This window comes from Anas platyrhynchos, chromosome 7, assembly GCF_047663525.1.
Source record: "Anas platyrhynchos isolate ZD024472 breed Pekin duck chromosome 7, IASCAAS_PekinDuck_T2T, whole genome shotgun sequence".
Classification (NCBI taxonomy): domain Eukaryota; kingdom Metazoa; phylum Chordata; class Aves; order Anseriformes; family Anatidae; genus Anas; species Anas platyrhynchos.
The window spans coordinates 10,507,284-10,520,539 of record NC_092593.1 but is presented as its reverse complement, the minus strand read 5'-3'; the positions used below and the strand labels follow the sequence as shown (position 1 = coordinate 10,520,539).

The following is a 13,256-nucleotide window of genomic DNA, read 5'->3' as shown; positions in this document are numbered from 1 at the left end:
CATGGCCTGATCCAGAGCTCTACAATTAACCTGGCTTCTCTGAACTCAGTCAGGTAGTTTGACGCTGACTTTTGGCTATCATAATATTAAAAAAAAAGTATAATCACTTTATTAACATTTTAGCTAAAAATATGGGAGAATATATACTATATTTATCCATAAAATTACATTCAGCTATTACCATTCAACGAATGAAATAGTGCTTTATTTAAATTCAAAGATTTATTTTGGTCTAGAACAGATTTAGACTGCAATAGGAATGGATAACCTTACATTTTAATGCTGTATGTGACTGTATCACTTCATTCCAAACTTGTATTCCTCTTACAGCAGATCTTAGGGATAGGAGAGGTGGTTTTAGTATGCTGCCCTATTACCACATTCACATTGCTAATGTGTCTTATAGAAGACTCTCAGTTTAGTTCTCAGGAGATGAGAGAAGTTAAACTTCATGACTCCTATTCCATGTTTTTCCTGGTTATGACCAATTAATAATTCTTAATTTAAATAACCTTGCATCCCTTGTGAAACTCCCAAGTGAGAATCAAGCCAAGACATTTTTTTGCCCTTATGCCTTTCAGTTTTCTAGAGACAGCACCCTTTCCTCTTCAGGTCTCCTGGATGTTTCCTTTATTTAAAAAACAAAGGTCATGTCTTCAAGAGCTGGTGAACATCTTCACTTTCCTTATTTATGGCTGATGGCAGGCAGTGGACTGTTGCTTTGGGCACCTCAGGAATAAATGTCCTGGTATGCCAAACTCCAGAGCATCTTTTTTCTATAAAAACAAGTAATAATCCAACCACGTATTATAGGTAGGTAGTGACAGAAGAGTTCCTTATCATGAATGCAGGTGCAAGCAACTTCCTAATTTGTTCAAAATATCTGAAAATTAACTATCAAAGCTCAGTTACGGTGTAGCCAGACGGTGTTCGATACTCAGACAAGCAACTGCAACTAAGGATGAAAATTAAAGTCTGTTCTTGAGATTCCTTCTTCTCTTGAATATCTAATTTTTTTGTGTGACCAAAGAGTGCAGTGCTAAATTAGTTGCTGGTTTGAATCATCTCTTGTAGAATGTTCAAGTTCACATTAGCTCCTATTTTTAATTTACATCACTTCTGTTAAATAGGTTTACTAATATTGGGTATTAATGAACTTCAGATATTTTTCTTGCATTCAGTGTGTAACTTTTTCTTACTGTTCAGTTAAAATTAAACCAACGTGACTAACATAAAATAAGTGAAAGTTTGACTAAGATTTTTTAGAAACCAGGAAGCAAGTACTGCATCCTGTTGAACTCTATTAACATTTCATACCACAAGATGTTCCACTTGCTAATATAAAACATAATAAGATGATTTGTCAGTAGATATATGCCGAACTTTTTATTCCACTCTCAGTCTATTTTATTTGCATATAAAGTGGCACATTTACACTCAACAATAACTAGTCCTGAAGGAATGATATTTAAGAGGAGAATATAATTAATCTATTCAGGTCATAAACATTTTCTTCAGGGCAATGGGCAACCATCTATGACAACCTTCATAATCATTCATGCCCATTACTAAAATACTTTAGAATGAGCTCGCAAAGCTGAAGATAGACAAAACATTGTCGTTTTATTCCAAGGAATCATTTATGTTTGTCTTACGTAGCATTTCGAGAGTTATCTGAAGAAAAAATTGCTTTGTGTTTTTTATGTTTGACTGTGTCGATGCTGCATTCTCTTCCGTAGTGTGCTTAAACGATGTATGTATTGTGTTTCCCAGCGCTTTATGCCGTAGCTCAAAAAGCATACAGGAATTTCGCTGTTTCTCAAATATTATGACTGCCTTATATGGAAACGAATTATAAAGCTACTTAGTAGTTCTAATTATGATAAAAGGTTTCCAGCAGGTCTGCCAAAAGAGAAAGCATTTTCCAAATACATTTTCATGCTTCTTTGTCTTGGTGGTCTGGACACATTGTTTTATAAATTTTAACTATTTCAGTATTTTTTAAAAGTTACCTAGATTGAAGATTAAGGTGTGGGGAGGGTACATATTGATTGCAAATTCTGTCTGTAGGGAGCAGTGCATAGAAACAGATTTGTATGGGCACAAATGAGATCCAAATCTATGTAATTTTTCCCATACCTCAGTTACCACATTGGCTCTGGAGAGCATTGTTATGCACTGGGATCTCATTTAAACTTTCTAGCCCATTCCCCTAACTCTGGCCCCATATCTTATAGTCATAAACTCATTTATATTCCAGGAGGAAGGGTCAGAATATCCATAGTTCACCCTGTGCACTCACTCTCGGAGCTGTAAGACTTATCTCTGCCTTTGCAGGCTGAGCACATCCTCTCTCTATGGCTTTTAGTTCCCAGCAGCCGTGAGAACAAGGGCTCAAGCCATGTCCTTTTGCATGGAGGTCTCCCAAAGTTCAGTACAGTCTGCTGCCACTCGCTGTGCGTGATCTTTCAGAATTTCACAGAAATCACCTCAGCTCAGTTTTGCTGTTGTTGAAACTTCCAAAATGTTGGCTGTTCGCTTTCCAAGAGGCAATGCCCCAGCGCCAAGGAGTACACAGCTCAGTACCCAAGGATGATGAATGGGTAGGTTGGCAAAGAGGGGAGTGAGAAAACACGGGGGCTTCAATTTATATGCGTAGGTATTTTGACATAATACAAATTTAAAAAATAAAAATAAAAAGGAAAAACCACTTACTCACAAAAGCCCCTAGTCAAGAAAGCATTTGCTTAAACCTCTGTATTGATTTGGGATGGACTCCAGGTTGTGGAGACAACCTTTTAATGTCAATGCAAGTTGTCTGTGGAGCCCTATGAAACAAAATGTTTTATATGACAATATTTTTTAAGTATTCTCTATATTTTCTTAGGCATGGAAGGACCAGCAGGTAATATTTAAGCCCAGGTAGGCTCAGCCTCTTCTGAAGCATCACTGTTGCCTTGTGACAGTGACTTAGCACACGTAGATAAGTCACAGACAAGTAACTCACAAGAGTGAATCTGAAATAACTGGCAATTACTGGATCACGGCACAATTCACACCTTTCATACATTGATTAACCATAGCTCATTATGTGATTTTATCATCTTTGTAATCTATTTTAAATATTTTGTGGAAGTAGCTGGAGAAAACAACGGCCCACATTTCCCCACCAGACACCGCTCAGGTATCGCAGATGCAGTAAGCGATTGAATCCCATCCTTAAACTTCAACCTTGTTTGATCTCATGTTCCCCACAAATTCAAGCAGCTCTTAGAGCAGCGTCAAAGGACTCGCCAGAGAAGCAGATCAATTTGTCATGCTCTTATTATCAGCGTGCTTCGACTCGGAGGGAAACAGCGTTTGGCCGGAGCTTGGCAGCCAGAGGAGCTGGTGGCTGCGTGCCCGTGGCGCCAGGCGGACGGACAGACTGCTGCTGGTGCTGTGCGCGAGGCAGACAAAGTCTGTAGCTGCCCTTTGTGAATCATTCCCTTTTCCTTCTGACTGGATTGTTAATATCTAATTGGCCAAACAAGGGGCTGCTAAGAGAAAAATTAGAAGGCTTTAGGGACAGAGCTGCCTTTCTGAAAGCCATGCACCTATCTGTGACTTGGTCTTCTCTGAAAATGTGTTTCTAATTTTGGCATATCAGCGGGGGAAAATTCCGAGCCTAAGCTGGATGGAGAGAAATGGTTACTTCATACATACATATATCTATATATGTATATAGATAGGTTCAGGGTCTTGAGTTTTAGCAGCTTTAAAAAATGTAATCCCATTTATCCTGTCAGCTCTTGAGGTTCTCTCACTCTTAATTTTCTCCTGAGACCCGTGCACCTATCTCACAAGACCCAGAGGGATCCCTGCTCAGCGTGTCTCATCGAGCAGGTGTGCAGATATGATACGGCCCTTCCCCTGCCGCTGGTAGGGCCGACACTGTTTCATCCTCTCCTGCTCTCTGTCCTCTGCCATGGGCTTTCACCTTCCTGATGAAAAACCGAGCCCTGGATAACGCAGGAAGCAAATGGCAGGGCCAGCGAGGACAAGGTAAGGGGATTTTCCATTAGCTCCGTCTCCACAAATTTTCCCTGGCATAAAGTGAGTTTTGGCAGTGGTAAAATTCATTGCATCTTGACGAACCTCACAGAAGGGGGCTTTCTGTCTGTGGCATGACAGCAGAGGCATGGCCTGGAGAAAATCAATGATGAGGCAGTTGAGAGCAGTGAGCTGTTTCTGTAAAGTGCAAACTTATCACTATCGCGGGCAGATAATAAGAATCATTTCATTTACACTGCAGAAACTTGTTCAAGGCAGCAGTAGAAGTGTAATAATGGACTTTGCTTCTGGAACTGACAGCAGGTTATTGAGGTAATCCTCAGGCAAACACTGTTCCCTGGATTTCCCCCCCTGTTCTATGAAAGGTCATATTTCTTCCCTGAAACCTGAGGCCTTTTTGCATTTCTTGAAATCTTGTGCCTGCAGTGGAAGGGCTGCCAGACCCAGGGCCTGGGAGTGCTGCCACCTTCTTCCTACAGCCCAAACCCACCCCACACCACTGCTAGCAACAACACTGGCAGAAAGGGGGGCTTGCTGAAACCCCCACTGCCCTCCCTCGGTGAGAGCACCACAGGCAGACCCAGTGTCTGGGGCCCCTGGACTGGGACACGCTTGCTCACGGGCTGCTTGCTGTCATTCCTTCTGATTAACCAAGAAACCTTTCATTCAATGGGATGATGCCCACATTATGAAGGGCAATTTGGAAATTCCTGTGAGGATGGCATATAGCATTTGAATCTTTCAGGGTAGTAATATTTTTTTTTATTTTTTGTTTTGAACTAATTTCATGTGGTAATAACTATGAAACAATGGCACTGCTGGCCTCAGAGAGTCCATGGGATTTCAGGGGTCTTGGGAGAGGACGTTCTTGTCTTCTCCTTCACTACTGCATCACTTGCCACCCAAACTGAGCTTTTTGTCCCCATCCTGGGGTAGACATGCAGGGCTGGGATCCTTCCCCTGTCTGAGGAGATTCTCTTGAGGTTCCTCCTGAGATCTGAACAACCTGCCTCCAGTGTTTCTCTCTGAATGCCTGTGCTTTCTTACCTCCTACGAAGCTCCCAGCGCTCTCAGTGAAATTTGTGCAAATGTTTGCAATCAAACCAACCAGCCGCCCATCCCCATGAAGGCATGCACAACATCTCCAGGATGCCAAATGTCGTAGGCACTTTCTCTTTGCCTGTGAAGTCCAGGATCCCTGTACGAGCCCTGGCCCAAGCCCAAGCTTACTTGAGGCTTACAGAGCGATGCATTTGCTTTTTATTAAGTAGAAGCCCCTGAGACTGGTTTTAAAATGAAAACAAAACAAAAAAATGCACAGGAGCTTAAATATCCATCAGTTTCGTAATGTGCAAGACTCTCCAGAAAGTCATAATGCAATTGATACATTGCACAATTGATGTTACAAGCTAATCATGTCAAGATGGCTAAAATGGCCTGTTAATTCATTTATATCCTTTCTTGTGTTGTTAAGGATCTAATACATTCACTTTAACACTAATAAGGATGAATTGCATAGTTAATAAAAAGAGGAAAGCACTTTTCATTAATCAAAATGTTTTTGGTGAAGTAGATTTTTGAAGTGTTTATGGTCCAGATGGATTGCATGACTATTGCTACTGTTCTTGCTGTTTCAACCATTTTACTGTAAGTGGAGTCAACGACCAAATTTTACATTAAGCAAAGCAGAAATTAGACACTTGAATTATTTCTTGTCTATTAAACCATTATAATTTGTTTTAAACATGGGGGTTTATTGCATGTTAATAGTTAAAATAACACAACCACCAGGATGAAATGAGACATTCACAGTACTCAGCTTTTGGCTAATGTGCTTTAGAAATTCACAAGATGACTTATATCTCGAACTATGGTGGCGACAAGACCTGTTTAAAACAAATAGGATCAGAAATGTATCTGAAACTGAAAGAGTCGGAGTTTTAGGGAATCAAGTACTCCTTTAGAAAACTGTGCTGAGCCTGGATCTTACAAATGACTGCACACACGTGGGTTTCTGCCAACACGGGGCAAGAATCTGCCTGCTTAGAGTAAAAATGGCCCCAAAACCATGGGCTAAAGTGCTGCAATGACACTGTGGCATCTGCATTTAATTTAAACTCTAACCAGATGCATTGGTTGGAAGGCTGTATAAAATCAGGCAGCTGCAGCCTGGGCTAGGAAAGATGCTGGCATAGAGCTAACTCCTCTTACAGGTATGAGGCCACATTTTGCCTTTCCTCAGTGGAGACTCCTTGACTTCTGGACAGTAAATGACAAAAATTACACTGTGGTGACATTGTCATTTACAAGCTAGCAAAAATCCTCTAAATGATATTCAACATCTTGTGATGAGCAGAGGTTGAGCATCCACTTATTTTAAAAGGTACGTTTATTTTGTTCAACCCCTAGCAGCTATTGTTGACACTGGACCATTGGTTTTAATCGTCTCACTTAAATAGCACATTTTGAAGCCTGCAATTGTTTTTATGATTGTTAAAGAATTGGTAGCACAACTAATATCAAAAAACAATTTATTTTTTTGCGCTTGAATTTTCAGCCCAGCAAATGCTTGAACTTTAAGTGACACTCAAGTAAGCTGTCCCATGGAAGACCAACTTTAATAATCACTTTTTATGCAGTGCAGAGGTACCGAACAGCTGCAGAGTCACCTCATATTTAATGCGAGCTGGCAAAGAGCACAGCTGGTCCTTGCATTTGTAAAAACAGCACAGAGCTACCAACATACACCTAAAGGCAGCCCTAGCGACTGTGGTGGGCCAGCAACCAAAAAAGGCCTTGACCCCTTTCTGCATCTGTTCTGGGTGCATCTGTTCTTGGAAAGAAGATGTGTTTAGATCCCACAAAAAGGACTACAATTATTTTATGAACTCATTTCCATGCAGTGCTCTGTGAGATAGTGGCCACTTGTGGGATAGTCCTCTTTTTTCTTCAGCAAAATCTATTCTCATACAAATCTGTATGTAAACTGCCTTCCAATTGTATGGACAGACACATAATCTGGATTTATTTTGCTCTGTCTAGAGGAGAATGGGCTGTTTTAGGTAGAAAGTTGTTTTGTAGCATGCAAGCATCTTGGATAAACTCCATGTTTCCTATAGAATGTACTGAATATATATAAATGTCATGTCAGTCCCTTCCCTTCTCTTCTCTGTTTAATTGAAATAATGCAAAGAGAAAGTTCCGGACACCCAGTGCCAGGCACAACAGGCACCCAGGCTCAGCTGCAGGCCTGACCCAGCTGGTGACACTGCGTTGGACTGCATGGCCACCCAGTTACGTTACCTCACTGCTCTGCTTTGCTTCTTCCTGATCAAAACTTACGTTGCTGTGCCTCTTATTACAAGGACATTCTGTTGACTTCTCTGCTTTCGTGAGTGTATTCATTTGAGTCACTGCTCTCATTACTTCTGGCCGTTATGCTGGGTAGTTTGACAGCCATGTACAAGGAAATCTTGTGCAAGAAGCAGCTTTGTAAGCTTGGGCAGTGAAGGGATGGAGGGATATTGATTTGTAAGATTACCACCCTGAATCTGCTAACAAAGTCCTGCCAAAAAGCAGTGACAAATTCTCAGCAAGCTGTACAGAGAGCCACAGGCACGGGGATGCAATTTATCCATGACTAGTGTTCAGCTGCCTGGTACAGACCTCAAAAGTGGATGAAGTTAGTGGGGTAAGTTCTGATTTTTTGACCCGTACTGGGCAGTCAGATAGCAGTAGCTGTGATATAAAATCCTTCAATTAGTTCATTTTCAGTGGCATAATGCTTCCCTCCTCACTCTTGTTTCTCATCCCTTTCTAGCCTGCTTGCTTCCATGTAAACAGGTGAGAAGAATTTTGACATAAGAATGAAATGCAACCTCTTTTCAATGCTCATGCACTCAGTTGCTTTGGTACCTTAAACCACGAAATATTTAACAAATTGTGCTATGATACTTTTTTTTTTTTTCATTTTTTAATATATTATTATTATTTTACCTTTTGGTTAGTCATTATTTCCAGAAGGTAAGTTCTGGTAAGAAATCTGGGACTTTTTGATGAACTAAGAATTATAAATTTATAATTGAGAGATGTAAAGAACGCTATAAATGCTAAGTGTTACTCATGCGGAACCAACGGAACAATTACCATAAAGAATGGCATTCCTCTTACTTGCACTTTTGATGTTAAATGAAGAGAGACCAATAATACATAATGAATGCAGATAAAGCCAGATGAATTTCTGAATTTCATTTGTAAATGAGTACATACAACAAATGGCCATCTGCCCATATAGAAGGGATTAGTGGCCGTGTACCACTTTCATCCGCAGCTGAGAAAAGAAGAGAAATACAGTATTTCTCCTCTGTAGTCTCCAGTGCAAATCTGTTGTAGACATTACTCTGATATTGGTTGTGACTCGACATGAGAAGACCATATGAAGTTAGAAAGCAGAGGATACAAAGCAGTATTAAAGCAGCAATTGTGAAACTCGTGAACCTTTCACACTGCATAGTGAGATGGCAGTTCCCTGATCAAAGGTGAACTAACAATGAATCTGGAATTAAAAGTTAGTGTAGCCAGAGTATTTTAAGAGAAATGGAAGAGAAATGAAATGAAATAAAATAAAATATGTCCATATGCTATAGCTTTTGGCAACTCTTATATACAATATGATCTGGAAAGGAAGTACCCGGTCTTGTTGTGTTTATGTTATCACTGAATCTTTTGGTATGTCTCAGCAAAGACCATATGCTCTATTTATTTTCATAGTCACAATTTAGGAAAGATTTTATAGGTCAAGCTGTTAAATACTGTTTTATTTCATGGACTACAATTTTGAACAGTTACCTATGAATATGCCAGAGTGGTTGAATTTGGCCAAATGCTAAAAGCCCTTGTTTCTAGCAGATCATGTGAAGGAAAACGTGCTCTGTGATGTGTAGCCCTCTGATTTTTGCTGGTCTGTTTCTGGACTTCTGGTCAGAAATTCTGTGACAAAATGGATAAGGACCATTGAAGCGAAATGAACAGAAGGTTGCTCTTCAGCATGGCAATTTTCCACTGCCTTTCCTAGTAACAAATTACATTAAAGCACAATATTTAATTTTGTAATAGAAGAATTCTCTTAGAAAAATGTTTGGTGGTACAGAGAGGGGAAAGCTGGGGCAATATTTTATATACTCTATAATACAGTGTTTCTTCTTCACGTGAAATTAGTTCTTTGCCAACAAGAATTGGTGTCTTTAGAGGGCTTTTGAGAATGTATAACTTGTATGTAAAATCATAATTTTCTTGTTCTGAGTCAGTTTTCAAAGATAGAGCACCCTGCATATTTGTAGTAAAACAAGCACAGAGAAAAGGTTGTCAATTGATCAAACCACTGCAAATAGAATTGGGATATTTTTTAAAACAAACAACCAAAATCTGGTGTTTCTACTAGTTTGTCCAGGGGTAAAATCTCCCACATGTGTATTCATTAAAAAAAAAAAAAAAAAAAAAAAAAAAAGGGTTTAATTTATGTTAGGGAAAATAGATCTTCCTGACAATTATTGTAATTGGTTGGGATCATATGGTAGTAAAAATTGGCAACCCTTTTATTACCTAAAATGATGCCTGATACTGACCCTGCTGATCATTCTCCTAGAAGCATCCTAGATCTACTTCCCTAGATCCCAGGGCAGTGATCAGCAGCGTTAGAAACTTCCTTTCATACTTGGTCCAATATTACTTTTTCTTAAATTTAGTCATGCTCTTTCCCTTTGCAGTATCTGTATGCATTTTCTTTAATGAATATACAGGAGAAATAAAAAATATATAAATAACAATAGACTCACCAGAAACAAATTTTGTATATTAAAATCTACCATCTCTTAGCATACAACTGTATATCCTTTCTTATGTTTATACACACACACACACATTTTGTGAGTTTGTTTCTTGTTGCTTTTTGCCAACTGCAAATGTAAAATTCCAGTTGCTTTACTTCCCCTTTTGATTATAAGACTTCTTTAGTTTGATAACAGGGATTGCACAAAAAAGAGCATCTTAGAGTGTGCAAATAAAATACCTGTGCCTTTGTCAGACAGGTTTACAGTCACATAAAGACACACAGAAGGAGTGAAAACAACCACACAGATGCAAGGCAGACAGAAATGTTGTTTGTGAAGCTGAGAAGTATAATCTGGCTCCTGGAATAAGGGGGGAGAGGGAGAACCTAATTTTTAGCACTTGAGGTGTCCTGTGCAGGAACTCTGAGCCCATCATTCACGTTTACCTTCCATTGATTAGACACAGTTACAGGAAAGGCACTCGGGTTTGGCATCTCTCCCCGTGCTTAACAGGCGCCGAAGGTGACATGCAGGGGATCCCAGCTGGGTCCCAAAGTGCCTCCCCGCTGCCACTGGCACAGGGAGGCATGTTTATATTTTTAAGCTCTAAAGCCTACACAAATAGGCCCAAGATTTAGCTAGGACACAATAATTGCTTTCCTTTCACCAGCAGGTGACACATTTCCCACTGAGAAAAATATAATCCTGCTGCTTTTAGTCATAACAGGAGCAACAGGAGAAAAATAGACGAGGAAGTGGGAAATGTCACCAGCCGTGCCTTGGAAATGCCATTTGCAGCCATGACTGAGCCCTGAAAGTACACAAATGTAAAACATTGTCAGGTCCAAGTTATAGTTTATAATCCAAATGATGTTATTTAATCCTTAGTTTAAATGATTAACCTTAAAACCTTGAGGTGGCCAAGGCAGGAGCAGCACCTTTGTAAGCCAGTAGAGCTGGGCTCCATGTCTGACTGGTTCTGCAAATTATATTAATGAATATAATTCATATTAATGAATATTAATGCTGATGAAAATAATAATATTAATTGGTAGTAGAAATAGTGAAATCTAGCCTAATATTGTGCTACCGTGTTGCTGGAATTGCAGTGCTCTCCATGGGAAAGCAGCCTGTTTTACAAATTTTCCCAAAGCTTTTAGAGGATGCAAATAATTGGATGTGGTCATGCAACTAATCAGTGTTCCCATAGACTGTAAGTTAGTAACTGCTTTGCAATCATGCTCATGAATTTCTTGTGGTGGGTATTAGTATGTGTCTCATATCTTTGGTGGGCTTAACCACAGGTTTATTTTTCAGATAAAAGTTATAGCATAACAACGCTGTAAATTAAAATTAGATGAGGAGCAAATCCTCAGACCTCCCGGCAGAACTGTACACCTCTACACTATCCCAGCTTCCAAGCTGAGGTTTTGATGCACTGTATCTGTTAGAGGTTGAACACTGCCTGTTCTAAAACTAAGGTTTCGCAGTGTAGCACATAGCTAAATGGATAATTACCAGTCTGTGGAAAGCAGAAAACTCTGCCTTGATAAATAACTTAATATCAGATTTGAAAGAACAAGCGCTAATCAGGAGTGTTCTAGGAGACAAATAATCCAAAGGTCTTTTTCATCAAAATTTAGAAGATAAAACAATGCAATATGGCTTGAGATCTATTAGCTGATGCATTTTAGCATCGGCAGTGCAATCTGTCAAAGCAGAAAAATCAATTGTTCCTGAGCCATCCCTAGAGCCGACTGCATAACTCTCTTTTGCAAAGGACCTCTCCAATTTTCAAGACCATAAGATGAAGTCATTGCATCCTAACTACATACATGTTTCAAAGAAGCTTATTTCTGTATATGTATGTGTCCACACATATAAAGCACGTGCATGCTTGGTGTGTTTCTGGTAACAGGCTATGGAGATGGATGGGAGGACTGAGGACGTCTAGATTTCAGCCACATCTAGATTTCATTGCCAGAAGGACTCAGTGAATGTGACTGGTTCAGTGACTCAGTTTCCCCTGGCTTGGAGATAAATCCAATCATCTCTGTGAAACGCGTCGCTCTTATGGCATTGCAGGAGAGCCTGCAAAGTCTGTCTGAAATGACAGACTCATTTGCCTCACTCTAATCCTCCCCTTGCCCCATATTTACTTTGTGGCTAGACAGACACTCTCACATTCAGCTGCCCTTCTAGCCCCAGGCATGCGGTGCGTGAGTGCAAACTAGTAGAAGGGGAAATTCAGCCATCCACAAAAGTGATTGTGTTTTTCAAATATGTACAGACGAGGCTGTATTTCACCTTATGCAGTATGAATGTGAGTATCAAAGGAAAGGAATTTATACGCTGTGCTTCCCTGCCCTCCCCACTCAAAGCAAAGCAAAGCTGTCGGATTCATGGGAAGGATCTGGGAGACAGATCCGAAAATTCACCACAGATCCAGAGGGATTTCAGAAATCTCTGAGGGGGCAGAATGTGCACATTCTCCTGAAAATCTCATTAGGTGCCTATTTGCATCTTCAGATATTGAAACGCCTCGTCTAACCCTGTGCTGGTTTGATTCCTGTGCCATTTGTGCTTCTCTCTTCGGCCAGAGAAGCGGTGCAGGCCGCAGCATGGCCCCAGGGCACTCGGAGCTCTGAGGTGCACTTGTGGGAGAGCTGCGGGGCCTGGCGTGACCTGGAGGCCTCTGTGAGCATCCTCAGGAGAGGCCACGACAAGAGACCTCGTCAGGATGCCAGGCCCAGGGCCTTTTCTACAGGGGGGCTGTTGTAGCCACGTCCTCAGAGCGAGAAGGAGGATTAAGGTCTGAGCTATGCGGTCTCTTTCAGGCCCTGTTCCTTCCCTGCTCCTGCAAAACGCTTCTGGCTGAACAATTTTGTTTTATGAGTTGCAGGGTTTTTAAGGGTATGTGGAAGTGAGGCAGGAGAAACGGCTCTGCTCAGCAGCAAAACTTCTGAGCGCTTCCCTCCAAGCCTCAGCCCATAAAGCGCTATGAGGCATTTCCCTGCAGGGAAGGCACGCCGTGCTCTCACAGCGTGTCACCGCTTCCACATCCTGAGTTTGTGACAAAATCTCCTCTGAGTCCCGTCAGAGCGGGGGATAGTCCTGTCATGCAGAGGGGCTGTCTGATACCCAGGCAGAAACAGTTGGGAAGGAGAAGAAGAGGTAGGTCATTACTCAGCGCAAGGGCTTTTTCTTTGAGAGGGGAATTTCTGAAATATGCACGATATGCATTTATATGGAAGTAATCTGAAAGCTTTACACTGAATAGCATGCATTTGTTCTTAAAGCTTTTGTGGATGATTTATGAAAAGTGTTATTTCTATTACTCAGGCGTATGAAAGGAAGCAAATTATCTTATTACAT

General features: G+C 40.7%; 1 protein-coding gene across 20 annotated transcripts in view; it reads left to right on the top strand.

Moving 5' to 3' along the window:
- Window positions 1-13,256, top strand: part of NCKAP5 (NCK associated protein 5) — a 435,119-nt gene that overhangs the window by 160,396 nt on the left and 261,467 nt on the right. The window contains exon 1 of one of the 20 annotated variants that reach the window (XM_072040704.1): window positions 12,721-13,055. The exons of 18 other annotated variants lie outside the window; for them this stretch is intronic. The gene's annotated coding sequence lies outside the window, so the exon portion shown is untranslated. Of the gene's footprint in view, window positions 1-12,720; window positions 13,056-13,256 lie in introns of those variants that run through there. One more of the 20 variants, XM_038182181.2, reaches the window with a different exon arrangement.